Below are 21,554 nucleotides of genomic sequence, written 5' to 3' on the forward strand. Positions count from 1 at the left end.
GTGCAGTGAGTCCAGAGAGTGCACTGGCACCACTGGTGATGCACTGCAGTGAGTCCAGAGATTGCACTGGCACCACTGTGGATGCAGTGCAGTGAGTCCAGAGACTTCACTGGCACCACTGGGGATGCAGTGCAGTGAGTCTAGAGAGTGCACTGGCACCAATGGGGCTGCAGTGCAGTGAGTCCAGAGAGTGCACTGGCACCACTGGGGATGCACTGCAGTGAATCCAGTGAGTGCACTGGCACCACTGGGGATACAGTGCAGTGAGTCCAGAGAGTGCACTGGCACCACTGGGGATGCATTGCAGTGAGTCCAGAGAGTGCACTGGCACCACTGGGGATGCATTGCAGTGAGTCCAGAGAGTGCACTGGCACCACTGGGGATGCATTGCAGTGAGTCCAGAGAGTGCACTGGCACCACTGGGGATGCATTGCAGTGAGTCCAGAGAGTGCACTGGCACCACTGGGGATGCATTGCAGTGAGTCCAGAGAGTGCACTGGCACCACAGATGATGCAGTACAGTGAGTCCAGTGAGTGCACTGGCACCACTGGGGATGTAGTGCAGTGACTCGAGAGAGTGCACTTGCACCACTGGGGATGCAGTGCAGTGAGTCCAGAGAGTGCACTGGCACCACTGGGGATGCACTGCAGTGAATCCAGTGAGTGCACTGGCACCACTGGGGATGCAGTGCAGTGAGTCCAGAGAGTGCACTGGCACCACTGGGGATGCATTGCAGTGAGTCCAGAGAGTGCACTGGCACCACTGGGGATGCAGTGCAGTGAGTCCAGAGAGTGCACTGGCACCACTGGGGATGCACTGCAGTGAGTCCAGAGAGTGCACTGGCACCACTGGGGATGCACTGCAGTGAGTCCAGAGAGTGCACTGGCACCACTGGTGATGCACTGCAGTGAGTCCAGAGATTGCACTGGCACCACTGTGGATGCAGTGCAGTGAGTCCAGAGACTTCACTGGCACCACTGGGAATGCAGAGAAGTGAGTGCAGAGAGTGCACTGGCACCACTGGGGATGCAGTGCAGTGAGTCCAGAGAGTGCACTGGCACTACTGGGGATGCAGTGCAGTGAATCCAGAGAGTGCACTGGCACCACCTGTGATGCAGTGCAGTGAGTCCAGAGAGTGCACTGGCACCACTGGTGATGCACTGCAGTGAGTCCAGAGATTGCACTGGCACCACTGTGGATGCAGTGCAGTGAGTCCAGAGACTTCACTGGCACCACTGGGGATGCAGTGCAGTGAGTCTAGAGAGTGCACTGGCACCAATGGGGCTGCAGTGCAGTGAGTCCAGAGAGTGCACTGGCACCACTGGGGATGCACTGCAGTGAATCCAGTGAGTGCACTGGCACCACTGGGGATACAGTGCAGTGAGTCCAGAGAGTGCACTGGCACCACTGGGGATGCATTGCAGTGAGTCCAGAGAGTGCACTGGCACCACTGGGGATGCATTGCAGTGAGTCCAGAGAGTGCACTGGCACCACTGGGGATGCATTGCAGTGAGTCCAGAGAGTGCACTGGCACCACAGATGATGCAGTACAGTGAGTCCAGTGAGTGCACTGGCACCACTGGGGATGTAGTGCAGTGACTCGAGAGAGTGCACTTGCACCACTGGGGATGCAGTGCAGTGAGTCCAGAGAGTGCACTGGCACCACTGGGGATGCACTGCAGTGAATCCAGTGAGTGCACTGGCACCACTGGGGATGCAGTGCAGTGAGTCCAGAGAGTGCACTGGCACCACTGGGGATGCATTGCAGTGAGTCCAGAGAGTGCACTGGCACCACTGGGGATGCAGTGCAGTGAGTCCAGAGAGTGCACTGGCACCACTGGGGATGCACTGCAGTGAGTCCAGAGAGTGCACTGGCACCACTGGGGATGCACTGCAGTGAGTCCAGAGAGTGCACTGGCACCACTGGTGATGCACTGCAGTGAGTCCAGAGATTGCACTGGCACCACTGTGGATGCAGTGCAGTGAGTCCAGAGACTTCACTGGCACCACTGGGAATGCAGAGAAGTGAGTGCAGAGAGTGCACTGGCACCACTGGGGATGCAGTGCAGTGAGTCCAGAGAGTGCACTGGCACTACTGGGGATGCAGTGCAGTGAATCCAGAGAGTGCACTGGCACCACCTGTGATGCAGTGCAGTGAGTCCAGAGAGTGCACTGGCACCAATGGGGCTGCAGTGCAGTGAGTCCAGAGAGTGCACTGGCACCACTGGGGATGCAGTGCAGTGAGTCCAGAGATTGCACTGGCACCACTGGGGATGCAGTGCATTGAGTCCAGAGAGTGCACTGGCACAACTGGGGATGCACTTCAGTGAGTCCAGAGAGTGCACTGACACCACTGGGGATGCAGTGCAGTGAGTCCAGAGAGTGCACTGGCACCACTGGGGATGCACTGCAGTGAGTCCAGAGAGTACACTGGCACCAGTGGGGATGCAGTGCAGTGAGTCCAGAGAGTGCACTGGCACCACTGGGGATGCACTGCAGTGAGTCCAGAGAGTGCACTGGCACCACTGGGGATGCACTGCAGTGAGTCCAGAGATTGCACTGGCACCACTGGGGATGTGTCCAGTGAGTCCAGTGAGTGCACTGGCACCACTGGGGATGCAGTGCAGTGAGTGCAGAGAGTGCACTGGCACCACTGGGAATGCACTTCAGTGAGTTCAGAGAGTGCACTTGCACCACTGGGGATGGGTTTCAAGCCAACTGCATTAACCGCTCATGCTTCTTTCTTATGAGACGTTAGTAAACCAATTACATAGCCTTGTCAAGACTAAATCACAGGTAAAAATCCTGTACATCTCATGTGGCCAACCACTCCCAACTAGGATTCCAAGAACCAGGAGGTTCGGTGAAAATAGGGCTAGTGCTATTAGAGGGGTGATTATTAGGGTAAGCCCTAAGCTGTCTTTAATGGAGAAGTATGGGTGGAATGGGATTTTGTCGCAGTCTGATACGATTCCTAGTGGGTTATTTGAGCCTGATTCGTGTAGGAAGGTTAGGTGGACTAGGGTGATTCCTGCAATTAGGAAGGGCAGTAGGAAGTGGATGGCGAAGAATCGGGTTAAGGTTGGATTGTCTACTGAGAATCCTCCTCAGGCTCATTCTACTAGAGTTTGCCCAATGTACGGGATGGCTGAGAATAGGTTGGTGATTACGGTGGCCCCTCAGAATGACATTTGTCCTCATGGTAGGACATACCCTACGAAGGCAGTTGCTATTAGGGTGAGTAGGAGGATTACTCCTGTGTTTCAGGTTTCTTTGTATAGGTAGGAGCCGTAGTAGAGGCCTCGTCCGATGTGTAAGTAGATGCAGATAAAGAAGAGCGAAGCACCGTTGGCGTGGAGGTTGCGGATGAGCCATCCGTACTGGACGTCTCGGCATGTGTGAGCTACTGAGGAGAAGGCGAGTGAAGTGTCTGCGGTGTAGTGTATGGCTAGTAGCAGGCCTGTTAGGATTTGTGTGGCTAAGCAGATGGCTAGAAGGGAGCCGAAGTTTCATCAGGCAGAGATGTTGGAGGGGGCGGGTAGGTCGATTAGGGAGTTGTTGATTATTTTTAGTAGGGGATGGGATTTGCGGATGTTAGGGGCCATTAGTGAGTCTGTGTGTTATTAGGATTATTACCAGGATGGAGAGGGCGAAGGATCCTAGGTAGGCCTTAATTAGCCCTGTGTGTATTGAGGTTGCGGCTTTGCTTGCGGCTACTTGTAGTTCAGCAAGGCCCTCTGGCCCTATTTTTTTGAGTCAGGAGAGGTCGATCAAGTGTAGGGCAATGTTTTGTCCCTTTTCTAGTAGGTTTTTGGAGAAGAATCGGTGTACTAGGGGGTTGAAGTACCCTAATGCAGAGGAGAAGTTTATGAGGGGGTTTGGTTTGGGGTGAGTGAGGGTGTGTGTTATGTTCGATAGTTCTAGGGCTAGGATGATTCCTAGGATTGTTATGAGGATGGCAGCGGTTTTGGTGATAAGGGGTATGGTTATTGGGGGGGTTTTGGTTGGTGTGATGAAAGAGGTAATGATTATTTCTGCTGTAATGCTGCCTAGGGCGAGTCGGGTTAGGGGGGCGGTGATTAGTGGGTTGTTTTCGTTTATTGATACTATTGGGGGGATTCGGGTTTGTCCAGCTTGGACTAGGATGGTTATGCGGATGCTGTAGGTTGCGGTGAATGCTGTGGCTATAAGGGTTAGGAGTAGGGCTCAAGTATTTAGGTATGATGTGTTTAAGCTTTCGATGATGAGGTCTTTTGAGTAGAATCCAGCTAGGAATGGGGTTCCTATCAGCGCCAGGTTTCCGATGGTTAGGCAGGAAGTAGTGACTGGGAGTATTTTCTGTAGGCCTCCTATCTTTCGGATATCTTGTTCTCCGTTTAGGTTGTGGATGATAGACCCTGAGCATAGGAATAGTATGGCTTTAAAGAAGGCATGGGTTGAGATGTGTAGGAAGGCTAGTTGTGGGAGGTTTAGTCCGATAGTGACTATTATTAGTCCTAGTTGGCTGGATGTTGAGAAAGCAATGATTTTTTTGATGTCATTTTGGGTTAGGGCGCATGTGGCAGCGAATAGGGTTGATAGAGCACCTAGGCATAGGCAGGCAGTTAGGGCTGTCTGGTTGGTGGCTAGCAGGGGGTGCATGCGGATGAGCAGGAAGATTCCGGCTACTACTATGGTACTGGAGTGCAGTAGGGCTGATACTGGGGTGGGGCCTTCTATTGCTGCGGGCAGTCATGGGTGGAGTCCAAATTGGGCGGATTTTCCTGCGGCTGCGAGGATTAATCCTATGAGGGGGAGGATTGGGGTTTGGTGGGGGTGTACGGCTTGTTGGATCTCTCAGGTGTTGAATGTTGAAGCTAGTCATGCTATGCTCAGGATCAGTCCGATGTCTCCGATTCGGTTGTAGATTACGGCTTGTAGGGCGGCGGTGTTGGCATCTGCTCGGCCTTGTCATCAGCCGATGAGAAGGAAGGACATGATTCGTACTCCTTCCCAGCCTACGAATAGGAGGAATATGTTGTTTGCGGTTGTTAGGAGGAGTATGGCGACTAGGAATGTCAGTAGGTAGGTGAAAAATTTTGTTACGTATGGCTCTGAGGCCATGTATCATATGGCGAATTGTAGGATTGATCATGTTACAAATAGGGCGATTGGAAGAAATGTTATTGAGTATTGGTCTATTTTTAGGCTCAGGGGGATTTTAAAGTTTATAATGAATTTTCACTCCCAGTGGCAGGTGACAGATTCTACTCCCGAGTAGATGAATGCGGTTGTAGGGGCTAGGCTAATTAGGAATGCGGTTTTAACAGCGCGGGTGGTGGCTTGTGGGGTGTTTTTAAAGTTTTTAAATAGAAATGGCAGGATGATTGGGGTTAGGAGGATTGTCAGCGTGAGTAGTGTGAGGGAGTTGATTAGTAGTGTGGGGTTCACTCCTTTTACTTGGATTTGCACCAAGATGGGTGGTTCCTAAGACCAGTGGATTGCTGTTATCCTTTAAAAGTAAGGGGGCTGAGGTTTTAGGCTCAGATGTAAGAGTTAGCAGCTCTTGTTGGTTAAACCCTCCCCTCGGCAGGTAAGAAGGTTTGAACTTCTATTCTTAGAATCACAGTCTAATGTTTGGTTTAAACTATACTTGCATGAGGGGATTCCGGAGATCAGTTCGGGTTTGAGGATTAGGAGGAATATTGGGATAATGTGGAGTGTTATGAGCAGGTGTTCTCGCGTGGTTGAGTTTTGCATAGATGTGATGTGGGAGGGGATTGAGCCTCGTTGGGTCATTAGTAGTATGAATAAGGTGTAGGAGGCGGTTAGTAGGGTTGCGATTCCTGTTAGGATGATCGTGAAGGCAGATCAGTTGAATAAGGTGATTATAATGGTTAGCTCTGCTATGAGGTTTGTTGTTGGGGGTAAGGCTATGTTTGTTAGATTGGCCAGCAATCATCAGGTAGCTATGAGTGGTAGGAGAGGTTGTAGGCCTCGTGTGAGTAGTAGAATTCGGCTGTGCGTACGTTCATAGTTTGTGTTGGCTAGGCAGAATAGTATGGAGGTAGTTAGTCCATGGGAAATTATTAGGATCATTGCCCCTGAGAATGATCAGTGGGTTTGGATTATTCCTGCGGCGATAACTAGGCCTATGTGGCTAACGGATGAATAAGCGATTAGTGATTTTAGTGATCCTGTACATCTCATGTGGCCAACCACTCCCAACTAGGATTCCAAGACGCCTCATCACCCATCATAGAAGAACTCGTTGAATTCCACGACCACGCCCTAATCGTTGCCCTAGCTATCTGCAGCCTAGTTCTCTACCTTTTAGCCCACATACTAACAGAAAAACTCTCGTCCAATGCTGTAGACGCCCAAGAAGTAGAGCTGATCTGGACAATCCTACCTGCTATCGTCCTGGTACTCCTCGCCCTCCCATCCCTACAAATCCTCTACATAATGGACAAAATCGACGAACCAGACCTCACCCTAAAAGCCATCGGCCACCAATGATACTGAAGCTACGAATACACAGACTTCAAAGACCTATCATTCGACTCCTACATAGTGCCCACCCCAGACTTACCCAACGGCCACTTCCGACTGCTAGAAGTTGACCACCGCGTAGTTATCCCAATAGAATCCCCCATCCGCGTGATCATTACTGCAGGAGACGTACTCCACTCCTGAGCAGTCCCAACGCTCGGAGTTAAAACAGACGCAATCCCAGGCCGACTAAACCAAACTTCATTCATTACCACCCGGCCTGGGATTTTTTACGGACAATGCTCAGAAATTTGCGGGGCTAATCACAGCTACATACCCATTGTAGTAGAATCAACCCCACTCCCACATTTCGAGGCCTGATCGTCCCTTCTATCATCATCCTAATCATTAAGAAGCTATGCAACAGCACTAGCCTTTTAAGCTAGCCAAAGAGGGACTTCCCCCTCCTTAATGATATGCCACAGCTTAACCCCGCACCATGATTTTCAATCATAATTATAACCTGATTAACCCTAGCACTCCTCATCCAACCAAAACTACTAGCCTTCACCACAACCAACCCCCCATCAAATAAGACCTCCCTCACTACCAAACCCACACCATGATCCTGACCATGAACCTAAGCTTCTTTGACCAATTTTCCAGCCCCAATCTATTCGGCATCCCCTTAATCCTACTATCCCTACTCTTCCCAGCCCTACTATTCCCGTCCCCAAACAACCGATGAATCAACAACCGCCTTTCTACTATCCAAACATGACTCCTTCACCTAATCACAAAACAACTAATAGTCCCACTCAACAAAAATGGCCACAAATGAGCCATAATATTTACATCCCTAATAATCATACTTCTTACAATCAACCTTCTAGGCCTCCTTCCATATACATTCACCCCAACCACCCAACTATCTATGAACATAGCCCTAGCCTTCCCACTATGGCTCGCCACACTACTAACAGGCATGTTTAACCATGTACGTGCCCCAGGGCCGGCTTAAAGTAGGCTCTATTGTCCCACTTTACTGCTAAATCCGCCTTCCAGAAGTGGTTTCACGCTTCTTTCCGTGTGCCCTATGAATAGGGAATGTAGCCCATTTCTTCCACTCCATAGGCTATACCTTGACCTGTCTTATTAGCGGGGTGCTATTGTGTCCACTGTTGTGCTCTCATTCGAGGTGGGCTGGCGACGGCGGTATGTAGGCTGTGTTGGCAAGGGGTGGTTGGGTTAATCGGGGATTATCGATTGTAGAACAGGCTCCTCTAGGTGGGTTTGGGGCACCGCCAAGTCCTTAGAGTTTTAAGCGTTTGTGCTCGTAGTTCTCTGGCGGATACTTCGGTAAAGTAAGTATCAAGATTTAGGGCCAGGCATAGTGGGGTATCTAATCCCAGTTTGGGCCCTGGCTTTCGTGGGTTTAAATCAGTCGTTAGTTCCTAAGATCATCTTAATGGTGTGTTTAGGTGCATCTTGGGCTTATGACAGCTCAGTTGCATTTTGATCTTAGTTAGCTAGGATAGGCATTTTACCACTCTTTACGCCGTGTCAATAGGACGGTTGATTTGGGTTTCTTGTATGACCGCGGTGGCTGGCACAAGATTTACCAACCCTTGAAGTTAGGCTGTTGCTATAACTAAGTCAAGTTTGCACTCATTGCTTAATGTTAATTACTGCTGAATACCCGTGGGGGCGTGGCTTAGCGAGGCGTCTTGGGCTACTACTTGGGTGTGCCTGATACCCGCTCCTCAAGGCCTGTATGGGGGTAGGTGGTCGAGGGCGTTTACACTGGGGCGCGGATACTTGCATGTATATATTTAGCAAAAACCAACCGTAAGGTTAGGACTAAGTCTTTTGTCCGCAGGCATGTTTTATGCCATCTTGGCAACTTCAGTGCCATGCTTTGTGTTAAGCTATGTGGACGGGGGTGTGGTTAGCTGATAGTTGAGTGGTGAGTGAGAGTGAAGTATATGAAATTATTGCTTGTGTTTACTATTTTTAGTACTGGAGTTTCTCTAATAAGTTTAAGTTATTTTGTATGTGTTTGTGTGTATATATACATCGTTCCGATGATGTCATGGAAGGGATGATTAATGGAGTTTTAGAGGTAGTTTGCTGGGATTGGGCGATGAAGGTTTATGCTACATGGTGGTTAGCGAAAGTTTACTGGTTTAGTTTGTGAAGCGCAGGGGTTGCGCTTAATGATTTGTTGTTTTGTGCTATGTCCAACGAGCATTCATCCAATAGCCCCATTTAACCCGGAGGGTGGAGGTAACATTAACTGAATGTGGTCAAAGTGCATCAGTGTCAGGATGATTCCCCATATACGCCAACCGTCTCATCGAGGGACCCTTGAAATATAGGATAGGCCGTGAGGCAGGTGTGTCCAGGCTTAGATTGTGGGACCCCCGAGATCACTGGGAATAGCCACCTGTGAGGTAACCCCGGAAAAAATAAGAGGAACCAGAGGCGCCAAAAAGCTGGAACATGCCGCGATTACGCATTGAGAAGGTGAAAGTACTCACAGATGCCACTTTGAAGGGCAAGGAGGGGTGAGTGAACCCAATGGATGGCCCTGACCGAGGAACCAGAGGCGCAAAAATGTGAGGAGGGCGAGGGGTTTAGGGGGAACGTATGGGCCTGAAGCTAGTCATACCGGACATTATGTGCAACGGGTTGCTGATTTCACGTGAGGAGTACGATTAATAAATCCGTCTGATACGAACTGCATGAGATATGTGGTGGAGAGTTGTTGTTGGAGCATGTCCTGTGAGCATTCATTAAAATGGGGTCTTGTTATGCGCTTGAGTGGAGTTGTATTGGGTGTTGTGGGGTATGGTCCTAGAACATTCATGCCGGGTGGTTTGGTAGGAGTGTGTTTAAGGGTTTAATGGCCGTGTACATGTATGGGTTTAGCACCTGCTTATAAGATAGTCCGTATATAATGTATATTACTGGTACTATAGTATGTATGTATATGGGGTATATAAATTTATGCACGAATATGCATAACCAAATACCCCCGCCTCGGGGGGGGAGGGGGGGGGGGTTAAGCATAATGGCATAGATGGGGTAGAATTATTGGGGGCTTGCGGTTAGTTCCTGTAGTTGAGAACAATGGCGGCTTTTCGAGCCGCAGGCCTCGGGTAGTGTCCGGGCAGGAATAATGACTTATTTTATGTTTTTTTTAGGGATTTGCTTTGCGGTGGGTGTTTTGGGTGTGGCGTCGAATCCTTCGCCGTATTATGGGGTTGTTGGTTTGGTGTTAGCGTCTGTGGCGGGGTGCGGGTGGTTGCTGGGCCTTGGGGTTTCGTTCGTGGCTTTAGTGCTGTTTATGGTGTATTTGGGGGGTATGCTGGTGGTGTTTGTTTATTCAGTAGCTTTAGCAGCGGAGCCTTTCCCTGGGGCTTGGGGAGATTGACGGGTGATTGGATGTGCAGTAGCGTTTGTGGCAATTGTTTTTGGGGGGTTGGTGTTTGGGGGGTTTATGGGGGCTTGGAAGTTCGGGGTTTCTACTGTGAATAATGTTGGGGTGTTTGTTGTTCGGTCGGATTTTAGTGGAGTTTCCATGTTTTATTCACATGGGGCAGGGATGTTTTTAGTGGCGGGTTGGGGGCTGTTGTTGACTTTGTTTGTTGTATTGGAGCTTGTGCGGGGGTTGTCGCGGGGTGCTATTCGGGCGGTTTAGGGGTTAGGGTCAGAGAATAGTTTATTGAAAATGCCAGCTTTGGGAGCTGGAGATAAAGGTTTGAGTCCTTTTTTTCTGAGTTTGGGGTACTCTAAGAAGTGGTAAGTCTTCAATCTTTGGTTTACAAGACCAATGTTTTTATAAACTATTAGAGTATTTAGCAGTTGAGTATTTTGTTTTCTAGGGCGCTTGCGGCGGGGAGGAGAAATAGGAGGATAGTGAAGTAGGCGATTGAAGCGAGTTGGCCGATGATGACGAATGGGTGTTCGACGGGTTGGCTTCCTACTCATGTTAGGACGAGGAGGTCGGCGACTAGTACTCAGAATAGGAGCTGGGAGAGTGGTCGGAATGTTATTGCTCGTTGTTTTGATTTGTGCAGGAATGGGATTAGGAATAGGATCAGTACGGAGGCGGCCAGTGCTAATACGCCTCCTAGTTTATTTGGGATTGAACGTAGGATGGCGTAGGCGAATAGGAAGTATCATTCTGGCTTGATGTGTGGTGGGGTTACTAGTGGGTTTGCTGCGGTGAAGTTTTCTGGGTCTCCCAGGAGGTTAACCGCTCATGCTTCTTTCTTATGAGACGTTAGTAAACCAATTACATAGCCTTGTCAAGACTAAATCACAGGTAAAAATCCTGTACATCTCATGTGGCCAACCACTCCCAACTAGGATTCCAAGACGCCTCATCACCCATCATAGAAGAACTCGTTGAATTCCACGACCACGCCCTAATCGTTGCCCTAGCTATCTGCAGCCTAGTTCTCTACCTTTTAGCCCACATACTAACAGAAAAACTCTCGTCCAATGCTGTAGACGCCCAAGAAGTAGAGCTGATCTGGACAATCCTACCTGCTATCGTCCTGGTACTCCTCGCCCTCCCATCCCTACAAATCCTCTACATAATGGACAAAATCGACGAACCAGACCTCACCCTAAAAGCCATCGGCCACCAATGATACTGAAGCTACGAATACACAGACTTCAAAGACCTATCATTCGACTCCTACATAGTGCCCACCCCAGACTTACCCAACGGCCACTTCCGACTGCTAGAAGTTGACCACCGCGTAGTTATCCCAATAGAATCCCCCATCCGCGTGATCATTACTGCAGGAGACGTACTCCACTCCTGAGCAGTCCCAACGCTCGGAGTTAAAACAGACGCAATCCCAGGCCGACTAAACCAAACTTCATTCATTACCACCCGGCCTGGGATTTTTTACGGACAATGCTCAGAAATTTGCGGGGCTAATCACAGCTACATACCCATTGTAGTAGAATCAACCCCACTCCCACATTTCGAGGCCTGATCGTCCCTTCTATCATCATCCTAATCATTAAGAAGCTATGCAACAGCACTAGCCTTTTAAGCTAGCCAAAGAGGGACTTCCCCCTCCTTAATGATATGCCACAGCTTAACCCCGCACCATGATTTTCAATCATAATTATAACCTGATTAACCCTAGCACTCCTCATCCAACCAAAACTACTAGCCTTCACCACAACCAACCCCCCATCAAATAAGACCTCCCTCACTACCAAACCCACACCATGATCCTGACCATGAACCTAAGCTTCTTTGACCAATTTTCCAGCCCCAATCTATTCGGCATCCCCTTAATCCTACTATCCCTACTCTTCCCAGCCCTACTATTCCCGTCCCCAAACAACCGATGAATCAACAACCGCCTTTCTACTATCCAAACATGACTCCTTCACCTAATCACAAAACAACTAATAGTCCCACTCAACAAAAATGGCCACAAATGAGCCATAATATTTACATCCCTAATAATCATACTTCTTACAATCAACCTTCTAGGCCTCCTTCCATATACATTCACCCCAACCACCCAACTATCTATGAACATAGCCCTAGCCTTCCCACTATGGCTCGCCACACTACTAACAGGCCTACGAAACCAACCATCAGCCTCTTTAGCCCACCTATTACCCGAAGGTACCCCTACACCCCTAATCCCCGCACTAATCCTGATCGAAACAACCAGCCTACTAATCCGCCCCCTAGCCCTCGGAGTCCGCCTTACAGCCAACCTTACAGCAGGACACTTACTCATCCAACTCATCTCTACAGCCTCCATTGCATTAATACCCACCCTTCCTGCAGTATCCATCCTAACAATAATCATCCTACTACTCCTAACCATCCTAGAAGTAGCAGTAGCCATAATCCAGGCCTACGTCTTCGTGCTCCTTCTAAGCCTATACTTACAAGAAAACATCTAATGGCACACCAAGCACACTCATATCACATAGTTGACCCAAGCCCTTGACCAATCTTCGGGGCAGCCGCCGCCCTACTCACAACCTCAGGATTAATCATGTGATTCCACTACAACTCATCCATACTACTAACCCTAGGCCTCATCTCAATACTCCTAGTAATACTCCAATGATGACGAGACATTGTACGAGAAAGCACCTTCCAAGGCCATCACACTCCCACAGTCCAAAAAGGCCTACGATACGGCATAATCCTTTTCATCACATCCGAAGCATTCTTCTTCTTAGGGTTCTTCTGAGCGTTCTTCCACTCGAGCCTGGCCCCAACCCCAGAACTAGGAGGCCAATGACCCCCAACAGGAATTAAACCACTCAACCCGATAGAAGTCCCCCTACTAAACACAGCCATCCTACTAGCCTCAGGCGTTACCGTAACGTGAGCCCATCACAGCATCACAGAAGGAAACCGAAAACACGCCATCCACGCCCTAACCCTAACGATCCTCCTGGGATTCTACTTCACAGCCCTACAAGCAATAGAATACCACGAAGCCCCATTCTCAATCGCCGATAGCGTCTACGGATCTACCTTCTTCGTTGCCACTGGATTCCACGGACTCCACGTAATCATCGGATCCTCCTTCCTGACCGTCTGCCTCTTCCGACTGATCAAGTTCCACTTTACATCAGACCACCACTTCGGATTCGAGGCAGCAGCCTGATACTGACACTTCGTAGACGTCATCTGACTATTCCTCTACATAACCATCTACTGATGAGGATCTTGCTCTTCTAGTATATTAATTACAATTGACTTCCAATCTCTAGAATCTGGTATAAACCCAGAGGAGAGCAATGAACGCACTCATGTTCATATTCGCCCTATCATCAATCCTAAGCGCCGCCCTAACCGCATTAAACTTCTGACTCGCCCAAATAAACCCCGACTCAGAGAAACTCTCACCGTACGAATGTGGATTCGACCCACTTGGATCTGCTCGATTACCATTCTCAGTCCGATTCTTCCTCAGTAGCCATCCTGTTCGTCCTATTCGACCTAGAAATCGCCCTCCTACTCCCCCTGCCATGAGCCGTCCAACTCCAATCCCCCCTAATGACCCTCACCTGAACTGTAGCGATCCTCCTTCTCCTAACACTCGGACTGGCCTACGAGTGAATTCAAGGGGGCCTAGAATGAGCAGAATAACAGAAAGTTAGTCTAACCAAAAAGATAGCTGGTTTCGACCCAGCAGATTACAGCCAACCCTGTAACTTTCTTATGTCGCCCCTACATTTAAGCTTCTACTCAGCCTTCATTTTCAGCGGACTAGGACTAGCCTTCCACCGAACCCACCTAGTATCCGCCCTACTATGCCTTGAAAGCATAATATTATCGATATTCGTAGGCCTATCAATATGATCCATCGTAAACCAAGTCTCCTCATTCACCATGGTACCAATTCTCATGCTAACCTTCTCAGCGTGTGAGGCGGGCACAGGCCTGGCCATCCTAGTAGCCTCCACCCGCACACATGGCTCCGACCATCTACACAACCTAAACCTCCTGCAATGCTAAAAATCATCCTACCCACAATCATACTTCTTCCAACAGCCCTGCTGTCTCCACCAAAATTTCTATGGACTAACACCACCTTATACAGCCTCCTAATCGCTGCCCTAAGCCTACAGTGATTAATCCCAACCTACTACCCCTACAAATTTTTATCCAACTGAACAGGAATTGACCAAATCTCATCCCCCCTCCTAGTACTATCCTGCTGACTACTCCCACTCATAATCATAGCAAGCCAAAACCACCTGCAACAAGAACCCCTACAACGCAAACGAATCTTTATCTCAACCTTAGTCGCAGTCCAGCCATTCATCCTACTAGCCTTTTCCACCACAGAACTAGCACTATTTTACATCTCATTTGAAGCAACCCTCATTCCCACCCTAATCTTAATCACCCGATGGGGGAACCAACCAGAACGCCTAAGCGCTGGCATCTACCTGCTATTCTACACGCCAGTAAGCTCTCTACCCCTGCTAATCACAATCATACACCTATACGTGAAAATTGGCACCCTGCACCTGCCAACCCTACAACTAACCCACCCAACCCTATCCACCTCATGGACAGGAATACTATCAGGTCTAGCACTGCTCATAGCATTCATAGTAAAAGCCCCACTATACGGCCTACACCTCTGACTGCCAAAAGCCCACGTAGAAGCACCCATCGCAGGCTCAATACTCCTCGCCGCCCTACTACTAAAGCTAGGAGGATACGGAATTATACGAGTCACTCTATTTATGGGCCCACTGTCCAACCTCCTGCACTACCCCTTCCTAACCCTGGCCCTATGAGGCGCCCTAATGACTAGCTCAATCTGCCTACGACAGACAGACCTAAAATCACTAATCGCTTATTCATCCGTTAGCCACATAGGCCTAGTTATCGCCGCAGGAATAATCCAAACCCACTGATCATTCTCAGGGGCAATGATCCTAATAATTTCCCATGGACTAACTTCCTCCATACTATTCTGCCTAGCCAACACAAACTATGAACGTACGCACAGCCGAATTCTACTACTCACACGAGGCCTACAACCTCTCCTACCACTCATAGCTACCTGATGATTGCTGGCCAATCTAACAAACATAGCCTTACCCCCAACAACAAACCTCATAGCAGAGCTAACCATTATAATCACCTTATTCAACTGATCTGCCTTCACGATCATCCTAACAGGAATCGCAACCCTACTAACCGCCTCCTACACCTTATTCATACTACTAATGACCCAACGAGGCTCAATCCCCTCCCACATCACATCTATGCAAAACTCAACCACGCGAGAACACCTGCTCATAACACTCCACATTATCCCAATATTCCTCCTAATCCTCAAACCCGAACTGATCTCCGGAATCCCCTCATGCAAGTATAGTTTAAACCAAACATTAGACTGTGATTCTAAGAATAGAAGTTCAAACCTTCTTACCTGCCGAGGGGAGGGTTTAACCAACAAGAGCTGCTAACTCTTACATCTGAGCCTAAAACCTCAGCCCCCTTACTTTTAAAGGATAACAGTACCAGGACGATAGCAGGTAGGATTGTCCAGATCAGCTCTACTTCTTGGGCGTCTACAGCATTGGACGAGAGTTTTTCTGTTAGTATGTGGGCTAAAAGGTAGAGAACTAGGCTGCAGATAGCTAGGGCAACGATTAGGGCGTGGTCGTGGAATTCAACGAGTTCTTCTATGATGGGTGATGAGGCGTCTTGGAATCCTAGTTGGGAGTGGTTGGCCACATGAGATGTACAGGATTTTTACCTGTGATTTAGTCTTGACAAGGCTATGTAATTGGTTTACTAACGTCTCATAAGAAAGAAGCATGAGCGGTTAACCTCCTGGGAGACCCAGAAAACTTCACCGCAGCAAACCCACTAGTAACCCCACCACACATCAAGCCAGAATGATACTTCCTATTCGCCTACGCCATCCTACGTTCAATCCCAAATAAACTAGGAGGCGTATTAGCACTGGCCGCCTCCGTACTGATCCTATTCCTAATCCCATTCCTGCACAAATCAAAACAACGAGCAATAACATTCCGACCACTCTCCCAGCTCCTATTCTGAGTACTAGTCGCCGACCTCCTCGTCCTAACATGAGTAGGAAGCCAACCCGTCGAACACCCATTCGTCATCATCGGCCAACTCGCTTCAATCGCCTACTTCACTATCCTCCTATTTCTCCTCCCCGCCGCAAGCGCCCTAGAAAACAAAATACTCAACTGCTAAATACTCTAATAGTTTATAAAAACATTGGTCTTGTAAACCAAAGATTGAAGACTTACCACTTCTTAGAGTACCCCAAACTCAGAAAAAAAGGACTCAAACCTTTATCTCCAGCTCCCAAAGCTGGCATTTTCAATAAACTATTCTCTGACCCTAACCCCTAAACCGCCCGAATAGCACCCCGCGACAACCCCCGCACAAGCTCCAATACAACAAACAAAGTCAACAACAGCCCCCAACCCGCCACTAAAAACATCCCTGCCCCATGTGAATAAAACATGGAAACTCCACTAAAATCCGACCGAACAACAAACACCCCAACATTATTCACAGTAGAAACCCCGAACTTCCAAGCCCCCATAAACCCCCCAAACACCAACCCCCCAAAAACAATTGCCACAAACGCTACTGCACATCCAATCACCCGTCAATCCCCCCAAGCCCCAGGGAAAGGCTCCGCTGCTAAAGCTACTGAATAAACAAACACCACCAGCATACCCCCCAAATACACCATAAACAGCACTAAAGCCACGAACGAAACCCCAAGGCCCAGCAACCACCCGCACCCCGCCACAGACGCTAACACCAAACCAACAACCCCATAATACGGCGAAGGATTCGACGCCACACCCAAAACACCCACCGCAAAGCAAATCCCTAAAAAAAACATAAAATAAGTCATTATTCCTGCCCGGACACTACCCGAGGCCTGCGGCTCGAAAAGCCGCCATTGTTCTCAACTACAGGAACTAACCGCAAGCCCCCAATAATTCTACCCCATCTATGCCATTATGCTTAACCCCCCCCCCCTCCCCCCCCGAGGCGGGGGTATTTGGTTATGCATATTCGTGCATAAATTTATATACCCCATATACATACATACTATAGTACCAGTAATATACATTATATACGGACTATCTTATAAGCAGGTGCTAAACCCATACATGTACACGGCCATTAAACCCTTAAACACACTCCTACCAAACCACCCGGCATGAATGTTCTAGGACCATACCCCACAACACCCAATACAACTCCACTCAAGCGCATAACAAGACCCCATTTTAATGAATGCTCACAGGACATGCTCCAACAACAACTCTCCACCACATATCTCATGCAGTTCGTATCAGACGGATTTATTAATCGTACTCCTCACGTGAAATCAGCAACCCGTTGCACATAATGTCCGGTATGACTAGCTTCAGGCCCATACGTTCCCCCTAAACCCCTCGCCCTCCTCACATTTTTGCGCCTCTGGTTCCTCGGTCAGGGCCATCCATTGGGTTCACTCACACCTCCTTGCCCTTCAAAGTGGCATCTGTGAGTACTTTCACCTTCTCAATGCGTAATCGCGGCATGTTCCAGCTTTTTGGCGCCTCTGGTTCCTCTTATTTTTTCCGGGGTTACCTCACAGGTGGCTATTCCCAGTGATCTCGGGGGTCCCACAATCTAAGCCTGGACACACCTGCCTCACGGCCTATCCTATATTTCAAGGGTCCCTCGATGAGACGGTTGGCGTATATGGGGAATCATCCTGACACTGATGCACTTTGACCACATTCAGTTAATGTTACCTCCACCCTCCGGGTTAAATGGGGCTATTGGATGAATGCTCGTTGGACATAGCACAAAACAACAAATCATTAAGCGCAACCCCTGCGCTTCACAAACTAAACCAGTAAACTTTCGCTAACCACCATGTAGCATAAACCTTCATCGCCCAATCCCAGCAAACTACCTCTAAAACTCCATTAATCATCCCTTCCATGACATCATCGGAACGATGTATATATACACACAAACACATACAAAATAACTTAAACTTATTAGAGAAACTCCAGTACTAAAAATAGTAAACACAAGCAATAATTTCATATACTTCACTCTCACTCACCACTCAACTATCAGCTAACCACACCCCCGTCCACATAGCTTAACACAAAGCATGGCACTGAAGTTGCCAAGATGGCATAAAACATGCCTGCGGACAAAAGACTTAGTCCTAACCTTACGGTTGGTTTTTGCTAAATATATACATGCAAGTATCCGCGCCCCAGTGTAAACGCCCTCGACCACCTACCCCCATACAGGCCTTGAGGAGCGGGTATCAGGCACACCCAAGTAGTAGCCCAAGACGCCTCGCTAAGCCACGCCCCCACGGGTATTCAGCAGTAATTAACATTAAGCAATGAGTGCAAACTTGACTTAGTTATAGCAACAGCCTAACTTCAAGGGTTGGTAAATCTTGTGCCAGCCACCGCGGTCATACAAGAAACCCAAATCAACCGTCCTATTGACACGGCGTAAAGAGTGGTAAAATGCCTATCCTAGCTAACTAAGATCAAAATGCAACTGAGCTGTCATAAGCCCAAGATGCACCTAAACACACCATTAAGATGATCTTAGGAACTAACGACTGATTTAAACCCACGAAAGCCAGGGCCCAAACTGGGATTAGATACCCCACTATGCCTGGCCCTAAATCTTGATACTTACTTTACCGAAGTATCCGCCAGAGAACTACGAGCACAAACGCTTAAAACTCTAAGGACTTGGCGGTGCCCCAAACCCACCTAGAGGAGCCTGTTCTACAATCGATAATCCCCGATTAACCCAACCACCCCTTGCCAACACAGCCTACATACCGCCGTCGCCAGCCCACCTCGAATGAGAGCACAACAGTGGACACAATAGCACCCCGCTAATAAGACAGGTCAAGGTATAGCCTATGGAGTGGAAGAAATGGGCTACATTCCCTATTCATAGGGCACACGGAAAGAAGCGTGAAACCACTTCTGGAAGGCGGATTTAGCAGTAAAGTGGGACAATAGAGCCTACTTTAAGCCGGCCCTGGGGCACGTACATGGTTAAACATGCCTGTTAGTAGTGTGGCGAGCCATAGTGGGAAGGCTAGGGCTATGTTCATAGATAGTTGGGTGGTTGGGGTGAATGTATATGGAAGGAGGCCTAGAAGGTTGATTGTAAGAAGTATGATTATTAGGGATGTAAATATTATGGCTCATTTGTGGCCATTTTTGTTGAGTGGGACTATTAGTTGTTTTGTGATTAGGTGAAGGAGTCATGTTTGGATAGTAGAAAGGCGGTTGTTGATTCATCGGTTGTTTGGGGACGGGAATAGTAGGGCTGGGAAGAGTAGGGATAGTAGGATTAAGGGGATGCCGAATAGATTGGGGCTGGAAAATTGGTCAAAGAAGCTTAGGTTCATGGTCAGGATCATGGTGTGGGTTTGGTAGTGAGGGAGGTCTTATTTGATGGGGGGTTGGTTGTGGTGAAGGCTAGTAGTTTTGGTTGGATGAGGAGTGCTAGGGTTAATCAGGTTATAATTATGATTGAAAATCATGGTGCGGGGTTAAGCTGTGGCATATCATTAAGGAGGGGGAAGTCCCTCTTTGGCTAGCTTAAAAGGCTAGTGCTGTTGCATAGCTTCTTAATGATTAGGATGATGATAGAAGGGACGATCAGGCCTCGAAATGTGGGAGTGGGGTTGATTCTACTACAATGGGTATGTAGCTGTGATTAGCCCCGCAAATTTCTGAGCATTGTCCGTAAAAAATCCCAGGCCGGGTGGTAATGAATGAAGTTTGGTTTAGTCGGCCTGGGATTGCGTCTGTTTTAACTCCGAGCGTTGGGACTGCTCAGGAGTGGAGTACGTCTCCTGCAGTAATGATCACGCGGATGGGGGATTCTATTGGGATAACTACGCGGTGGTCAACTTCTAGCAGTCGGAAGTGGCCGTTGGGTAAGTCTGGGGTGGGCACTATGTAGGAGTCGAATGATAGGTCTTTGAAGTCTGTGTATTCGTAGCTTCAGTATCATTGGTGGCCGATGGCTTTTAGGGTGAGGTCTGGTTCGTCGATTTTGTCCATTATGTAGAGGATTTGTAGGGATGGGAGGGCGAGGAGTACCAGGACGATAGCAGGTAGGATTGTCCAGATCAGCTCTACTTCTTGGGCGTCTACAGCATTGGACGAGAGTTTTTCTGTTAGTATGTGGGCTAAAAGGTAGAGAACTAGGCTGCAGATAGCTAGGGCAACGATTAGGGCGTGGTCGTGGAATTCAACGAGTTCTTCTATGATGGGTGATGAGGCGTCTTGGAATCCTAGTTGGGAGTGGTTGGCCACATGAGATGTACAGGATCACTAAAATCACTAATCGCTTATTCATCCGTTAGCCACATAGGCCTAGTTATCGCCGCAGGAATAATCCAAACCCACTGATCATTCTCAGGGGCAATGATCCTAATAATTTCCCATGGACTAACTACCTCCATACTATTCTGCCTAGCCAACACAAACTATGAACGTACGCACAGCCGAATTCTACTACTCACACGAGGCCTACAACCTCTCCTACCACTCATAGCTACCTGATGATTGCTGGCCAATCTAACAAACATAGCCTTACCCCCAACAACAAACCTCATAGCAGAGCTAACCATTATAATCACCTTATTCAACTGATCTGCCTTCACGATCATCCTAACAGGAATCGCAACCCTACTAACCGCCTCCTACACCTTATTCATACTACTAATGACCCAACGAGGCTCAATCCCCTCCCACATCACATCTATGCAAAACTCAACCACGCGAGAACACCTGCTCATAACACTCCACATTATCCCAATATTCCTCCTAATCCTCAAACCCGAACTGATCTCCGGAATCCCCTCATGCAAGTATAGTTTAAACCAAACATTAGACTGTGATTCTAAGAATAGAAGTTCAAACCTTCTTACCTGCCGAGGGGAGGGTTTAACCAACAAGAGCTGCTAACTCTTACATCTGAGCCTAAAACCTCAGCCCCCTTACTTTTAAAGGATAACAGCAATCCACTGGTCTTAGGAACCACCCATCTTGGTGCAAATCCAAGTAAAAGGAGTGAACCCCACACTACTAATCAACTCCCTCACACTACTCACGCTGACAATCCTCCTAACCCCAATCATCCTGCCATTTCTATTTAAAAACTTTAAAAACACCCCACAAGCCACCACCCGCGCTGTTAAAACCGCATTCCTAATTAGCCTAGCCCCTACAACCGCATTCATCTACTCGGGAGTAGAATCTGTCACCTGCCACTGGGAGTGAAAATTCATTATAAACTTTAAAATCCCCCTGAGCCTAAAAATAGACCAATACTCAATAACATTTCTTCCAATCGCCCTATTTGTAACATGATCAATCCTACAATTCGCCATATGATACATGGCCTCAGAGCCATACGTAACAAAATTTTTCACCTACCTACTGACATTCCTAGTCGCCATACTCCTCCTAACAACCGCAAACAACATATTCC

The 21,554-nt window shown here is 48.4% G+C and overlaps 1 long non-coding RNA gene across 1 annotated transcript in view; it reads right to left on the bottom strand.

Moving 5' to 3' along the window:
- LOC308199705 overlaps nucleotides 1–20,362 on the bottom strand; it is a 292,808-nt gene extending 272,446 nt beyond the window's left edge. Inside the window, exon 1 of the long non-coding RNA XR_013954881.1 lies at nucleotides 15,837–20,362. This is a non-coding gene — a long non-coding RNA (uncharacterized lncRNA). The remainder of the gene's footprint in view (nucleotides 1–15,836) is intronic.
- Nucleotides 20,363–21,554: the final 1,192 nt, after the last annotated feature.

This window comes from Anser brachyrhynchus (genome assembly GCF_964034855.1).
Source record: "Anser brachyrhynchus genome assembly, chromosome: 9".
Taxonomy (NCBI): Eukaryota; Metazoa; Chordata; class Aves; order Anseriformes; family Anatidae; genus Anser; species Anser brachyrhynchus.